We start from the raw sequence: 16,969 nt of genomic DNA, 5'->3' as shown, positions 1-16,969 counted from the left end.
CTTGTCCTCCGCTCCTGCGGCTCCGTTCTGCTCTGCTCCGCTTGTTCTCCACACCTGCGGCTCTGCTCTGCTCCGCTTGTCCTCCACACCTGCGTATCTACTCTGCTATGCTCCGCTCTGCTTTGATCCGCATGTTCTCCCCTCCTGCGGCTCCGCTGTGCTTGTCCTCCGTACCTGCGGCTCTGCTCTGCTCCGCTTGTCCTCCGCACCTGCGGCTCCGCTCTGCTCCGCTTGTCCTCTGCACCCGCGGCTCCGCTTGTCCTCCGCACCTCTGGCTTTGCTCTGCTCCGCTCATCCTCCACACCTGTGGCTCTGCTCTGCTCTGCCTGTCCTCCGCACCTGCAGCTCTGCTCCCCTCTGCTCCGCTTGTCCTCTGCACCTACATCCAGAGCTATACACTGTGTTCCAAATTATTATGCAAATAATATTTTCTCAGCATGAGACGGGGCATTATAATGCATGAAATGATCTCGATGGTCCAGATGGATGGAGTGGAGGATGGCTGGTTAATGGACACCCCATGCAAACATGGCTACGGCGCTAACAAGGAGGAGGTGGAGTAATGTTTTGGGCTGGAATCATGGGGAGAGAGATTGTCGGCCCTTTTAGGATCCCTGAAGGGGTAAAGATGAACTCCATAATGTATGTTGAGTTTCTCAAACAGCACTTCCTTCCATGGTTCAAGAAGAAGAACCGTGCATTCCACAGCAAGATCATTTTCATGCATGATAATGCACCGTCTCATGCTGCACATAACACATCTGCATCTCTGGCTGCTATGGGCATAAAAGGGGACAAACTTATGGTGTGGCACCCATGCTCCCCTGACCTCAACCCCATTGAGAACCTCTGGAGCATCATCAAAAGGAGTGTCTATGATGGCGGGAGGCAGTTCACATCTAAGCAACAGCTCTGGGAGGGTATTCTGTCCTCATGCAAAACAATTAAAGCAGAAACCATCCAAAACCTGACAAATTCAATGGACGAGAGAGTTCAGAAGCTCCTTTCGAACAAGGGGTCCTATGTGCAAATGTAACATTACCTAGAATAAAGTTTTGAGTTGAAAACTGTTTGATTTCAGTTTGTAATAACCTGATAATGCTTATAATTTCAAAAATGACCATTTTTTTGTTCTTTATTAAAATGAAAAGGTTGAAAATCTGCTGTGCATAATAATTTGGAACATGCATTTTGAGTGCAGTTTGAGTTTTTTATTTTTTTAAAAATATACTGTTATCATAGGCAGTTTGTACAAAAACCTTTCAATTGTACTCTAATAATTTGACTGGAAAATTACAATGACTGCAATTCATATAGGTAATTTGGGAAAATCTGAGAAAATATTATTTGCATAATAATTTGGAACACAGTGTATACATGTAAGTGAATGGTGTAGTAAATACTTAACTCCCAATTGGGGCACAACACGAATTCTATAATGTATTCCATTGATTCCAAGAGTCCACAAAGTGCTTCCAGAGAAATTATTTTCTGACGTACACAAAACAAAACAAAAAATGTCCGCTAGGACCAATGGAGAAGATAGAATGCAAAAATTGAAATACTAAATTTGTTTTACTTACTCTGATTACGTGTTTTCCAAAAATTGATGAACAAACGCTTCACATGTGCTTCAAGGAGTTTCTAATGGAATTCATTCTTGATAGAAGGTCCAAAAATGTCCTCAAAATGTAACACTTAGAAGATGCTTGTTTGTCAAGGAAGTAAGAATCTTTCTACGGTTCTTCCTCAAAGTGCATCAACCATTCCATGGCCCATGCAATACGCAAAACAATTTACGCCCCAGGCTCTCTGCATGCACATGATTTCAAAACAATGCTGTAAAAACAAATCTTTGACAAGAGCTTTTACTGTATTTATCATTGTAAAATGTGTGGGTAATGCACAGAAACAACCAAGTAGTTGAACAAGTATTTCTTACCGTAATTGGCCTGAGGATAACATATTTCTACGACTGCAAAGAGGATATTGCCTGGAGAAAGGATGGTCTTTTGTTTTTTAACTGAAACACAACAGATTAGAATGTAGTAATAAAAATGCAATCTCAATGTAAAGCCTCTCAGCTTTCTGACACATGATGATTGCATATTGTCTACATTTAAAGCTTTGAAAATGTGATAGAGTTCTTGAGCAAATGATTACCACACAATTGGAGTATGACCTGAATTCTACAATATCTTCCAAGGATTCCAAGAGTCCACATAAGGCTTTCAGGTAAGGATTTTCCTGACCTACAAAAAAAGTAAAAACAAACCATATCAGGTAGGACAAACAGGGTAGATTAAATCTAAGCATTGAATTATTACATTTGTTCTACTTACTTTGATTTGGAGTTTTCCAAGAAAATTATTAATAAATCCACACATCTTCTTCTAGGTCCTTCTGAAGTAATATTTTCTTGATGGAAGGTCCAAAATGTTCTCACAGTCCAACATTTAAAAGATGTCCCCTTTGTCAAAAATGGAAGAACACATCCAATGTTCTTCTAGAAAAATCATCTACCATGCTATTGCTCATGGAATGCACAAAAATTATTGCTCAGAGCTCTGTGCATGCATAGTTTCACAACAATGCAGTAAAACAACTCTTTGACAAGAGTTTTTACTTATTCATCATTGTGAAATGTGTGGGCATTGCACAAGTACAGACAAGTAGTTGAACATGACCTTCTTTCCATAATTGGTCCAAAAAAACATATTTCAATTACTACAGAGGGGGAATTGCCTGGATCGAGGACGGCCCTTCATTTTTCTAACTAAGGAAACTGAACAGATTAGCTTGTAGTAATAAAAATGCAATCTCAATGTAAAGCCTCTCAGCTTTCTGACATATGATGATTGCATAAAATCTACATCCATAGCTATATACATGTAATTGAATGGTGTAGTAAATACTTAGCTCCCAATTGGGGCACAACGTGAATTCTATAATGTATTCCATTGATTCCAGGAGTCCACAAAGTGCTTCCAGAGAAATTATTTTCTGATCTACACAAAACAAAACAAAAAATGTCAGCTAGGACCAATGGAGAAGATAGAATGCAAAAATTGAAATATTAAATTTGTTTTACTTACTTTGATTAGGTGTTTTCCAAAAATTGATGAACAAACGCTTCACATGTTCTTCAAGGAGTTTCTAATGGAATCCGTTCTTGATAGAAGGTCCAAAAATATCCTCAAAATGTAACACTTAGAAGATGCTTGTTTGTCAAGGAAGGAAGAATCTTTCTACGGTTCTTCCTCAAAGTGCATCAACCATTCCATGGCCCATGCAATACGCAAAACAATTGACGCCCAGGCTCTGTGCATGCACATGATTTCACAACAATGCAGTAAAAACAAATCTTTGACAAGAGCTTTTACTGTATTTATCATTGTAAAATGTGAGGGTAATGCACAGAAACAACCAAGTAGTTGAACAAGTATTTCTTACCGTAATTGGCCTGAGGATAACATATTTCTATGACTGCAAAGAGGATATTGCCTGGATCAAGGATGGTCTTTTGTTTTTTAACTGAAACACAACAGATTAGATTGTAGTAATAAAAAATGCAATCTCAATGTAAAGCCTCTCAGCTTTCTGACACATGATGATTGCATATTGTCTACATTTAAAGCTTTGAAAATGTGATAGAGTTCTTGAGCAAATGCTTACCATACAATTGGAGTATGACCTGAATTGTATAATTTCTTCCAAGGATTCCAAGAGTCCACATAAGGCTTTCAGGTAACGATTTTCCTGAACTACAAAAAAAGTAAAAACAAACCATATCAGGTAGGACAAACAGGGTAGATTAAATCTAAGCATTGAATTATTACATTTGTCCTACTTACTTTGAATCCGAGTTTTCCAAGAAAATTATCAACAAATCCACACATCTTCTTCTAGGTCCTTCTGAGGTAATCTTTTCTTGATGGAAGGTCCAAAATGTTCTCACAGTCCAACATTTAAAAGATGTCCCCTTTGTCAAAATGGAAGAACACATCCAAGGTTCTTCTAGAAAAATCATCTATCATGCTATTGCTCATAGAATGCACAAAAATTAATGCTCATAGCTCTGTGCATGCATAGTTTCACAACAATGCAGTAAAACAACTCTTTGACAACAGTTTTTACTTATTCATCATTGTGAAATGTGAGGGCATTGCACAAGTACACACAAGTAGTTGAACATGACCATCTTTCCATAATTGGCCCAAAAAAACATATTTCAATTACTACAAAGGGGGAATTGCCTGGATCGAGGACGGCCCTTCATTTTTCTAACTAAGGAAAGTAAACAGATTAGCTTGTAGTAATAAAAATGCAATCTCAATGTAAAGCCTCTCAGCTTTCTGACATATGATGATTGCATATAATCTACATCCATAGCTATATACATGTAATTGAATGGTGTAGTAAATACATACCTCCCAATTGGGGCACAACGTGAATTCTATAATGTATTCCATTGATTCCAAGAGTCCACAAACTGCTTCCAGAGAAATTATTTTCTGACCTACACAAAACAAAACAAAAAATGTCAGCTAGGACTACTGGAGAAGATAGAATGCAAAAATTGAAATACTAAATTTGTTTTACTTACTTTGATTAGGTGTTTAACTTAAGTTGATGAACAAATGCTTCACATGTTCTTCAAGGAGTTTCTAATGGAATCCATTCTTGATAGAAGGTCCAAAAATGTCCTCAAAATGTAACACTTAGAAGATGCTTGGTTGACAAGGAAGTAAGAATCTTTCTACGGTTCTTCCACAAAGTGCATCAACCATTCCATGGCCCATGCAATACGCAAAACAATTTGCGCCCCAGGCTCTGTGCATGCACATGATTTCACAACAATGCAGTAAAAACAAATCTTTGACAAGAGCTTTTACTGTATTTATCATTGTAAAATGTGTGGGTAATGCACAGAAACAACCAAGTAGTTGAACAAGTATTTCTTACCGTAATTGGCCTGAGGATAACATATCTCTACGACTGCAAAGAGGATATTGCCTGGATCAAGGATGGTCTTTTGTTTTTTAACTGAAAAACAACAGATTAGATTGTAGTAATAAAAATGCAATCTCAATGTAAAGCCTCTCAGCTTTCTGACACATGATGATTGCATATTGTCTACATTTAAAGCTTTGAAAATGTGATAGAGTTCTTCAGCAAATGCTTACCACACAATTGGAGTATGACCTGAATTGTACAATATCTTCCAAGGATTCCAAGAGTCCACATAAGGCTTTCAGGTAACGATTTTCCTGACCTACAAAAAAAGTAAAAACAAACCATATCAGGTAGGACAAACAGGGTAGATTAAATCTAAGCATTGAATTATTACATTTGTCCTACTTACTTTGATTCCGAGTTTTCCAAGAAAATTATCAACAAATCCACACATCTTCTTCTAGGTCCTTCTGAGGTAATCTTTTCTTGATGGAAGGTCCAAAATGATCTCACAGTCCAACATTTAAAAGATGTCCCCTTTGTCAAAAATGGAAGAACACATCCAAGGTTCTTCTAGAAAAATAATCTACATTGCTATTGCTCGTGGAATGCACAAAAATTATTGCTCAGAGCTCTGTGCATGCATGATTTCACAACAATTCAGTAAAACAACTCTTTGACAACAGTTTTTACTTATTCATCATTGTGAAATGTGAGGGCATTGCACAAGTACACACAAGTAGTTGAACATGACCTTCTTCCATAATTGGCCCAAAAAAACAGATTTCAATTACTACAAAGGGGGAATTGCCTAGATCGAGGACGGCCTTTCATTTTTCTAACTAAGGAAAGTAAACAGATTAGCTTGTAGTAATAAAAATGCAATCTCAATGTAAAGCCTCTCAGCTTTCTGACATATGATGATTGCATATAATCTACATCCATAGCTATATACATGTAATTGAATGGTGTAGTAAATACTTACCTCCCAATTGGGGCACAATGTGAATTCTATAATGTATTCTATTGATTCCAAGAGTCCACAAAGTGCTTCCAGAGAAATTATTTTCTGACCTACACAAAACAAAACAAAAAATGTCAGCTAGGACCAATGGAGAAGATAGAACGCAAAAATTGAAATACTAAATTTGTTTTACTTACTTTGATCAGGTGTTTTCCAAAAATTGATGAACAAACGCTTCACATGTTCTTCAAGGAGTTTCTAATGGAATCCATTCTTGATAGAAGGTCCAAAAATGTCCTCAAAATGTAACACTTAGAAGATGCTTGGTTGACAAGGAAGTAAGAATCTTTCTATGGTTCTTCCTCATAGGGCATCAACCATTCCATGGCCCATGCAATACGCAAAACAATTTGCGCCCCAGGCTCTGTGCATGCACATAATTTCACAACAATGCAGTAAAAACAAATCTTTGACAAGATCTTTTACTGTATTTATCATTGTAAAATGTGTGGGTAATGCACAGAAACAACCAAGTAGTTGAACAAGTATTTCTTACCGTAATTGGCTTGAGGATAACATATTTCAACGACTGCAAAGAGGATATTGCCTGGATCAAGGATGGTCTTTTGTTTTTTAACTGAAAAACAACAGATTAGATTGTAGTAATAAAAATGCAATCTCAATGTAAAGCCTCTCAGCTTTCTGACACATGATGATTGCATATTGTCTATATTTAAAGCTTTGAAAATGTGATAGAGTTCTTGAGCAAATGCTTACCACACAATTGGAGTATGACCTGAATTCTACAATATCTTCCAAGGATTCCAAGAGTCCACATAAGGCTTTCAGGTAAGGATTTTCCTGACCTACAAAAAAAGTAAAAACAAACCATATCAGGTAGGACAAACAGGGTAGATTAAATCTAAGCATTGAATTATTACATTTTTCCTACTTACTTTGATTTGGAGTTTTCCAAGAAAATTATCACTAAATCCACACATCTTCTTCTAGGTCCTTCTGAGGTAATCTTTTCTTGATGGAAGGTCCAAAATGTTCTCACAGTCCAACATTTAAAAGATGTCCCCTTTGTCAAAAATGGAAGAATACATCCAAGGTTCTTCTAGAAAAATCATCTATCATGCTATTGCTCATGGAATGCACAAAAATTAATGCTCAGAGCTCCGTGCATGCATAGTTTCAAAACAATGCAGTAAAACAACTTTTTGACAAGAGTTTTTACTTATTCATCATTGTGAAATGTGTGGGCATTGCACAAGTACAGACATGTAGTTGAACATGACCTTCTTTCCATAATTGGCCCAAAAAAACATATTTCAATTACTACAGAGGGGGAATTGCCTGGATCGAGGACGGCCCTTCATTTTTCTAACTAAGGAAAGTAAACAGATTAGCTTGTAGTAATAAAAATGCAATCTCAATGTAAAGCCTCTCAGCTTTCTGACATATGATGATTGCATATAATCTACATCCATAGCTATATACATGTAATTGAATGGTGTAGTAAATACTTACCTCCCAATTGGGGCACAATGCAAATTCTATAATGTATTCCATTGATTCCAAGAGTCCACAAAGTGCTTCCAGAGAAATTATTTTCTGACCTACACAAAACAAAACAAAAAATGTCAGCTAGGACCAATGGAGAAGATAGAACGCAAACATTAAAATACTAAATTTGTTTTACTTACTTTGATTAGGTGTTTTCCAAAAATTGATGAACAAACGCTTCACATGTTCTTCAAGGAGTTTCTAATGGAATCCATTCTTGATAGAAGGTCCAAAAATGTCCTCAAAATGTAACACTTAGAAGATGCTTGTTTGTCAAGGAAGTAAGAATCTTTCTACGGTTCTTCCTCAAAGTGCAACCACCATTCCATGGCCCATGCAATACGCAAAACAATTTATGCCCAGGCTCTGTGCATGCACATGATTTCACAACAATGCAGTAAAAACAAATCTTTGACAAGAGCTTTTACTGTATTTATCATTGTAAAATGTGTGGGTAATGCACAGAAACAACCAAGTAGTTGAACAAGTATTTCTTACCGTAATTGGCCTGAGGATAACATATTTCTACGACTGCAAAGAGGATATTGCCTGGAGAAAGGATGGTCTTTTGTTTTTTAACTGAAACACAACAGATTAGAATGTAGTAATAAAAATGCAATCTCAATGTAAAGCCTCTCAGCTTTCTGACACATGATGATTGCATATTGTCTACATTTAAAGCTTTGAAAATGTGATAGAGTTCATGAGCAAATGATTACCACACAATTGGAGTATGACCTGAATTCTACAATATCTTCCAAGGATTCCAAGAGTCCACATAAGGCTTTCAGGTAAGGATTTTCCTGACCTACAAAAAAAGTAAAAACAAACCATATCAGGTAGGACAAACAGGGTAGATTAAATCTAAGCATTGAATTATTACATTTGTTCTACTTACTTTGATTTGGAGTTTTCCAAGAAAATTATTAATAAATCCACACATCTTCTTCTAGGTCCTTCTGAAGTAATATTTTCTTGATGGAAGGTCCAAAATGTTCTCACAGTCCAACATTTAAAAGATGTCCCCTTTGTCAAAAATGGAAGAACACATCCAAGGTTCTTCTAGAAAAATCATCTACCATGCTATTGCTCATGGAATGCACAAAAATTATTGCTCAGAGCTCTGTGCATGCATAGTTTCACAACAATGCAGTAAAACAACTCTTTGACAAGAGTTTTTACTTATTCATCATTGTGAAATGTGTGGGCATTGCACAAGTACAGACAAGTAGTTGAACATGACCTTCTTTCCATAATTGGTCCAAAAAAACAGATTTCAATTACTACAAAGGGGGAATTGCCTAGATCGAGGACGGCCTTTCATTTTTCTAACTAAGGAAAGTAAACAGATTAGCTTGTAGTAATAAAAATGCAATCTCAATGTAAAGCCTCTCAGCTTTCTGACATATGATGATTGCATATAATCTACATCCATAGCTATATACATGTAATTGAATGGTGTAGTAAATACTTACCTCCCAATTGGGGCACAATGTGAATTCTATAATGTATTCTATTGATTCCAAGAGTCCACAAAGTGCTTCCAGAGAAATTATTTTCTGACCTACACAAAACAAAACAAAAAATGTCAGCTAGGACCAATGGAGAAGATAGAACGCAAAAATTGAAATACTAAATTTGTTTTACTTACTTTGATCAGGTGTTTTCCAAAAATTGATGAACAAACGCTTCACATGTTCTTCAAGGAGTTTCTAATGGAATCCATTCTTGATAGAAGGTCCAAAAATGTCCTCAAAATGTAACACTTAGAAGATGCTTGGTTGACAAGGAAGTAAGAATCTTTCTATGGTTCTTCCTCATAGGGCATCAACCATTCCATGGCCCATGCAATACGCAAAACAATTTGCGCCCCAGGCTCTGTGCATGCACATAATTTCACAACAATGCAGTAAAAACAAATCTTTGACAAGATCTTTTACTGTATTTATCATTGTAAAATGTGTGGGTAATGCACAGAAACAACCAAGTAGTTGAACAAGTATTTCTTACCGTAATTGGCTTGAGGATAACATATTTCAACGACTGCAAAGAGGATATTGCCTGGATCAAGGATGGTCTTTTGTTTTTTAACTGAAAAACAACAGATTAGATTGTAGTAATAAAAATGCAATCTCAATGTAAAGCCTCTCAGCTTTCTGACACATGATGATTGCATATTGTCTATATTTAAAGCTTTGAAAATGTGATAGAGTTCTTGAGCAAATGCTTACCACACAATTGGAGTATGACCTGAATTCTACAATATCTTCCAAGGATTCCAAGAGTCCACATAAGGCTTTCAGGTAAGGATTTTCCTGACCTACAAAAAAAGTAAAAACAAACCATATCAGGTAGGACAAACAGGGTAGATTAAATCTAAGCATTGAATTATTACATTTTTCCTACTTACTTTGATTTGGAGTTTTCCAAGAAAATTATCACTAAATCCACACATCTTCTTCTAGGTCCTTCTGAGGTAATCTTTTCTTGATGGAAGGTCCAAAATGTTCTCACAGTCCAACATTTAAAAGATGTCCCCTTTGTCAAAAATGGAAGAATACATCCAAGGTTCTTCTAGAAAAATCATCTATCATGCTATTGCTCATGGAATGCACAAAAATTAATGCTCAGAGCTCCGTGCATGCATAGTTTCAAAACAATGCAGTAAAACAACTTTTTGACAAGAGTTTTTACTTATTCATCATTGTGAAATGTGTGGGCATTGCACAAGTACAGACATGTAGTTGAACATGACCTTCTTTCCATAATTGGCCCAAAAAAACATATTTCAATTACTACAGAGGGGGAATTGCCTGGATCGAGGACGGCCCTTCATTTTTCTAACTAAGGAAAGTAAACAGATTAGCTTGTAGTAATAAAAATGCAATCTCAATGTAAAGCCTCTCAGCTTTCTGACATATGATGATTGCATAAAATCTACATCCATAGCTATATACATGTAATTGAATGGTGTAGTAAATACTTAGCTCCCAATTGGGGCACAACGTGAATTCTATAATGTATTCCATTGATTCCAAGAGTCCACAAAGTGCTTCCAGAGAAATTATTTTCTGATCTACACAAAACAAAACAAAAAATGTCAGCTAGGACCAATGGAGAAGATAGAATGCAAAAATTGAAATATTAAATTTGTTTTACTTACTTTGATTAGGTGTTTTCCAAAAATTGATGAACAAACGCTTCACATGTTCTTCAAGGAGTTTCTAATGGAATCCGTTCTTGATAGAAGGTCCAAAAATATCCTCAAAATGTAACACTTAGAAGATGCTTGTTTGTCAAGGAAGGAAGAATCTTTCTACGGTTCTTCCTCAAAGTGCATCAACCATTCCATGGCCCATGCAATACGCAAAACAATTGACGCCCAGGCTCTGTGCATGCACATGATTTCACAACAATGCAGTAAAAACAAATCTTTGACAAGAGCTTTTACTGTATTTATCATTGTAAAATGTGAGGGTAATGCACAGAAACAACCAAGTAGTTGAACAAGTATTTCTTACCGTAATTGGCCTGAGGATAACATATTTCTATGACTGCAAAGAGGATATTGCCTGGATCAAGGATGGTCTTTTGTTTTTTAACTGAAACACAACAGATTAGATTGTAGTAATAAAAAATGCAATCTCAATGTAAAGCCTCTCAGCTTTCTGACACATGATGATTGCATATTGTCTACATTTAAAGCTTTGAAAATGTGATAGAGTTCTTGAGCAAATGCTTACCATACAATTGGAGTATGACCTGAATTGTATAATTTCTTCCAAGGATTCCAAGAGTCCACATAAGGCTTTCAGGTAACGATTTTCCTGAACTACAAAAAAAGTAAAAACAAACCATATCAGGTAGGACAAACAGGGTAGATTAAATCTAAGCATTGAATTATTACATTTGTCCTACTTACTTTGAATCCGAGTTTTCCAAGAAAATTATCAACAAATCCACACATCTTCTTCTAGGTCCTTCTGAGGTAATCTTTTCTTGATGGAAGGTCCAAAATGTTCTCACAGTCCAACATTTAAAAGATGTCCCCTTTGTCAAAATGGAAGAACACATCCAAGGTTCTTCTAGAAAAATCATCTATCATGCTATTGCTCATAGAATGCACAAAAATTAATGCTCATAGCTCTGTGCATGCATAGTTTCACAACAATGCAGTAAAACAACTCTTTGACAACAGTTTTTACTTATTCATCATTGTGAAATGTGAGGGCATTGCACAAGTACACACAAGTAGTTGAACATGACCATCTTTCCATAATTGGCCCAAAAAAACATATTTCAATTACTACAAAGGGGGAATTGCCTGGATCGAGGACGGCCCTTCATTTTTCTAACTAAGGAAAGTAAACAGATTAGCTTGTAGTAATAAAAATGCAATCTCAATGTAAAGCCTCTCAGCTTTCTGACATATGATGATTGCATATAATCTACATCCATAGCTATATACATGTAATTGAATGGTGTAGTAAATACATACCTCCCAATTGGGGCACAATGTGAATTCTATAATGTATTCCATTGATTCCAAGAGTCCACAAAGTGCTTCCAGAGAAATTATTTTCTGACCTACACAAAACAAAACAAAAAATGTCAGCTAGGACCAATGGAGAAGATAGAACGCAAAAATTGAAATACTAAATTTGTTTTACTTACTTTGATCAGGTGTTTTCCAAAAATTGATGAACAAACGCTTCACATGTTCTTCAAGGAGTTTCTAATGGAATCCATTCTTGATAGAAGGTCCAAAAATGTCCTCAAAATGTAACACTTAGAAGATGCTTGGTTGACAAGGAAGTAAGAATCTTTCTATGGTTCTTCCTCATAGGGCATCAACCATTCCATGGCCCATGCAATACGCAAAACAATTTGCGCCCCAGGCTCTGTGCATGCACATAATTTCACAACAATGCAGTAAAAACAAATCTTTGACAAGATCTTTTACTGTATTTATCATTGTAAAATGTGTGGGTAATGCACAGAAACAACCAAGTAGTTGAACAAGTATTTCTTACCGTAATTGGCTTGAGGATAACATATTTCAACGACTGCAAAGAGGATATTGCCTGGATCAAGGATGGTCTTTTGTTTTTTAACTGAAAAACAACAGATTAGATTGTAGTAATAAAAATGCAATCTCAATGTAAAGCCTCTCAGCTTTCTGACACATGATGATTGCATATTGTCTATATTTAAAGCTTTGAAAATGTGATAGAGTTCTTGAGCAAATGCTTACCACACAATTGGAGTATGACCTGAATTCTACAATATCTTCCAAGGATTCCAAGAGTCCACATAAGGCTTTCAGGTAAGGATTTTCCTGACCTACAAAAAAAGTAAAAACAAACCATATCAGGTAGGACAAACAGGGTAGATTAAATCTAAGCATTGAATTATTACATTTTTCCTACTTACTTTGATTTGGAGTTTTCCAAGAAAATTATCACTAAATCCACACATCTTCTTCTAGGTCCTTCTGAGGTAATCTTTTCTTGATGGAAGGTCCAAAATGTTCTCACAGTCCAACATTTAAAAGATGTCCCCTTTGTCAAAAATGGAAGAATACATCCAAGGTTCTTCTAGAAAAATCATCTATCATGCTATTGCTCATGGAATGCACAAAAATTAATGCTCAGAGCTCCGTGCATGCATAGTTTCAAAACAATGCAGTAAAACAACTTTTTGACAAGAGTTTTTACTTATTCATCATTGTGAAATGTGTGGGCATTGCACAAGTACAGACATGTAGTTGAACATGACCTTCTTTCCATAATTGGCCCAAAAAAACATATTTCAATTACTACAGAGGGGGAATTGCCTGGATCGAGGACGGCCCTTCATTTTTCTAACTAAGGAAAGTAAACAGATTAGCTTGTAGTAATAAAAATGCAATCTCAATGTAAAGCCTCTCAGCTTTCTGACATATGATGATTGCATATAATCTACATCCATAGCTATATACATGTAATTGAATGGTGTAGTAAATACTTACCTCCCAATTGGGGCACAATGCAAATTCTATAATGTATTCCATTGATTCCAAGAGTCCACAAAGTGCTTCCAGAGAAATTATTTTCTGACCTACACAAAACAAAACAAAAAATGTCAGCTAGGACCAATGGAGAAGATAGAACGCAAACATTAAAATACTAAATTTGTTTTACTTACTTTGATTAGGTGTTTTCCAAAAATTGATGAACAAACGCTTCACATGTTCTTCAAGGAGTTTCTAATGGAATCCATTCTTGATAGAAGGTCCAAAAATGTCCTCAAAATGTAACACTTAGAAGATGCTTGTTTGTCAAGGAAGTAAGAATCTTTCTACGGTTCTTCCTCAAAGTGCAACCACCATTCCATGGCCCATGCAATACGCAAAACAATTTATGCCCAGGCTCTGTGCATGCACATGATTTCACAACAATGCAGTAAAAACAAATCTTTGACAAGAGCTTTTACTGTATTTATCATTGTAAAATGTGTGGGTAATGCACAGAAACAACCAAGTAGTTGAACAAGTATTTCTTACCGTAATTGGCCTGAGGATAACATATTTCTACGACTGCAAAGAGGATATTGCCTGGAGAAAGGATGGTCTTTTGTTTTTTAACTGAAACACAACAGATTAGAATGTAGTAATAAAAATGCAATCTCAATGTAAAGCCTCTCAGCTTTCTGACACATGATGATTGCATATTGTCTACATTTAAAGCTTTGAAAATGTGATAGAGTTCATGAGCAAATGATTACCACACAATTGGAGTATGACCTGAATTCTACAATATCTTCCAAGGATTCCAAGAGTCCACATAAGGCTTTCAGGTAAGGATTTTCCTGACCTACAAAAAAAGTAAAAACAAACCATATCAGGTAGGACAAACAGGGTAGATTAAATCTAAGCATTGAATTATTACATTTGTTCTACTTACTTTGATTTGGAGTTTTCCAAGAAAATTATTAATAAATCCACACATCTTCTTCTAGGTCCTTCTGAAGTAATATTTTCTTGATGGAAGGTCCAAAATGTTCTCACAGTCCAACATTTAAAAGATGTCCCCTTTGTCAAAAATGGAAGAACACATCCAAGGTTCTTCTAGAAAAATCATCTACCATGCTATTGCTCATGGAATGCACAAAAATTATTGCTCAGAGCTCTGTGCATGCATAGTTTCACAACAATGCAGTAAAACAACTCTTTGACAAGAGTTTTTACTTATTCATCATTGTGAAATGTGTGGGCATTGCACAAGTACAGACAAGTAGTTGAACATGACCTTCTTTCCATAATTGGTCCAAAAAAACAGATTTCAATTACTACAAAGGGGGAATTGCCTAGATCGAGGACGGCCTTTCATTTTTCTAACTAAGGAAAGTAAACAGATTAGCTTGTAGTAATAAAAATGCAATCTCAATGTAAAGCCTCTCAGCTTTCTGACATATGATGATTGCATATAATCTACATCCATAGCTATATACATGTAATTGAATGGTGTAGTAAATACTTACCTCCCAATTGGGGCACAATGCAAATTCTATAATGTATTCCATTGATTCCAAGAGTCCACAAAGTGCTTCCAGAGAAATTATTTTCTGACCTACACAAAACAAAACAAAAAATGTCAGCTAGGACCAATGGAGAAGATAGAACGCAAACATTAAAATACTAAATTTGTTTTACTTACTTTGATTAGGTGTTTTCCAAAAATTGATGAACAAACGCTTCACATGTTCTTCAAGGAGTTTCTAATGGAATCCATTCTTGATAGAAGGTCCAAAAATGTCCTCAAAATGTAACACTTAGAAGATGCTTGTTTGTCAAGGAAGTAAGAATCTTTCTACGGTTCTTCCTCAAAGTGCAACCACCATTCCATGGCCCATGCAATACGCAAAACAATTTATGCCCAGGCTCTGTGCATGCACATGATTTCACAACAATGCAGTAAAAACAAATCTTTGACAAGAGCTTTTACTGTATTTATCATTGTAAAATGTGTGGGTAATGCACAGAAACAACCAAGTAGTTGAACAAGTATTTCTTACCGTAATTGGCCTGAGGATAACATATTTCTACGACTGCAAAGAGGATATTGCCTGGAGAAAGGATGGTCTTTTGTTTTTTAACTGAAACACAACAGATTAGAATGTAGTAATAAAAATGCAATCTCAATGTAAAGCCTCTCAGCTTTCTGACACATGATGATTGCATATTGTCTACATTTAAAGCTTTGAAAATGTGATAGAGTTCATGAGCAAATGATTACCACACAATTGGAGTATGACCTGAATTCTACAATATCTTCCAAGGATTCCAAGAGTCCACATAAGGCTTTCAGGTAAGGATTTTCCTGACCTACAAAAAAAGTAAAAACAAACCATATCAGGTAGGACAAACAGGGTAGATTAAATCTAAGCATTGAATTATTACATTTGTTCTACTTACTTTGATTTGGAGTTTTCCAAGAAAATTATTAATAAATCCACACATCTTCTTCTAGGTCCTTCTGAAGTAATATTTTCTTGATGGAAGGTCCAAAATGTTCTCACAGTCCAACATTTAAAAGATGTCCCCTTTGTCAAAAATGGAAGAACACATCCAAGGTTCTTCTAGAAAAATCATCTACCATGCTATTGCTCATGGAATGCACAAAAATTATTGCTCAGAGCTCTGTGCATGCATAGTTTCACAACAATGCAGTAAAACAACTCTTTGACAAGAGTTTTTACTTATTCATCATTGTGAAATGTGTGGGCATTGCACAAGTACAGACAAGTAGTTGAACATGACCTTCTTTCCATAATTGGTCCAAAAAAACAGATTTCAATTACTACAAAGGGGGAATTGCCTAGATCGAGGACGGCCTTTCATTTTTCTAACTAAGGAAAGTAAACAGATTAGCTTGTAGTAATAAAAATGCAATCTCAATGTAAAGCCTCTCAGCTTTCTGACATATGATGATTGCATATAATCTACATCCATAGCTATATACATGTAATTGAATGGTGTAGTAAATACTTACCTCCCAATTGGGGCACAATGTGAATTCTATAATGTATTCTATTGATTCCAAGAGTCCACAAAGTGCTTCCAGAGAAATTATTTTCTGACCTACACAAAACAAAACAAAAAATGTCAGCTAGGACCAATGGAGAAGATAGAACGCAAAAATTGAAATACTAAATTTGTTTTACTTACTTTGATCAGGTGTTTTCCAAAAATTGATGAACAAACGCTTCACATGTTCTTCAAGGAGTTTCTAATGGAATCCATTCTTGATAGAAGGTCCAAAAATGTCCTCAAAATGTAACACTTAGAAGATGCTTGGTTGACAAGGAAGTAAGAATCTTTCTATGGTTCTTCCTCATAGGGCATCAACCATTCCATGGCCCATGCAATACGCAAAACAATTTGCGCCCCAGGCTCTGTGCATGCACATAATTTCACAACAATGCAGTAAAAACAAATCT

Source organism: Phyllobates terribilis, unplaced genomic scaffold, assembly GCF_046119375.1.
Source record: "Phyllobates terribilis strain yellow unplaced genomic scaffold, ASM4611937v1 Scaffold_9__5_contigs__length_417890890, whole genome shotgun sequence".
NCBI classification, from domain to species: Eukaryota; Metazoa; Chordata; class Amphibia; order Anura; family Dendrobatidae; genus Phyllobates; species Phyllobates terribilis.
Note: the sequence above shows the minus strand (reverse complement) of the source record.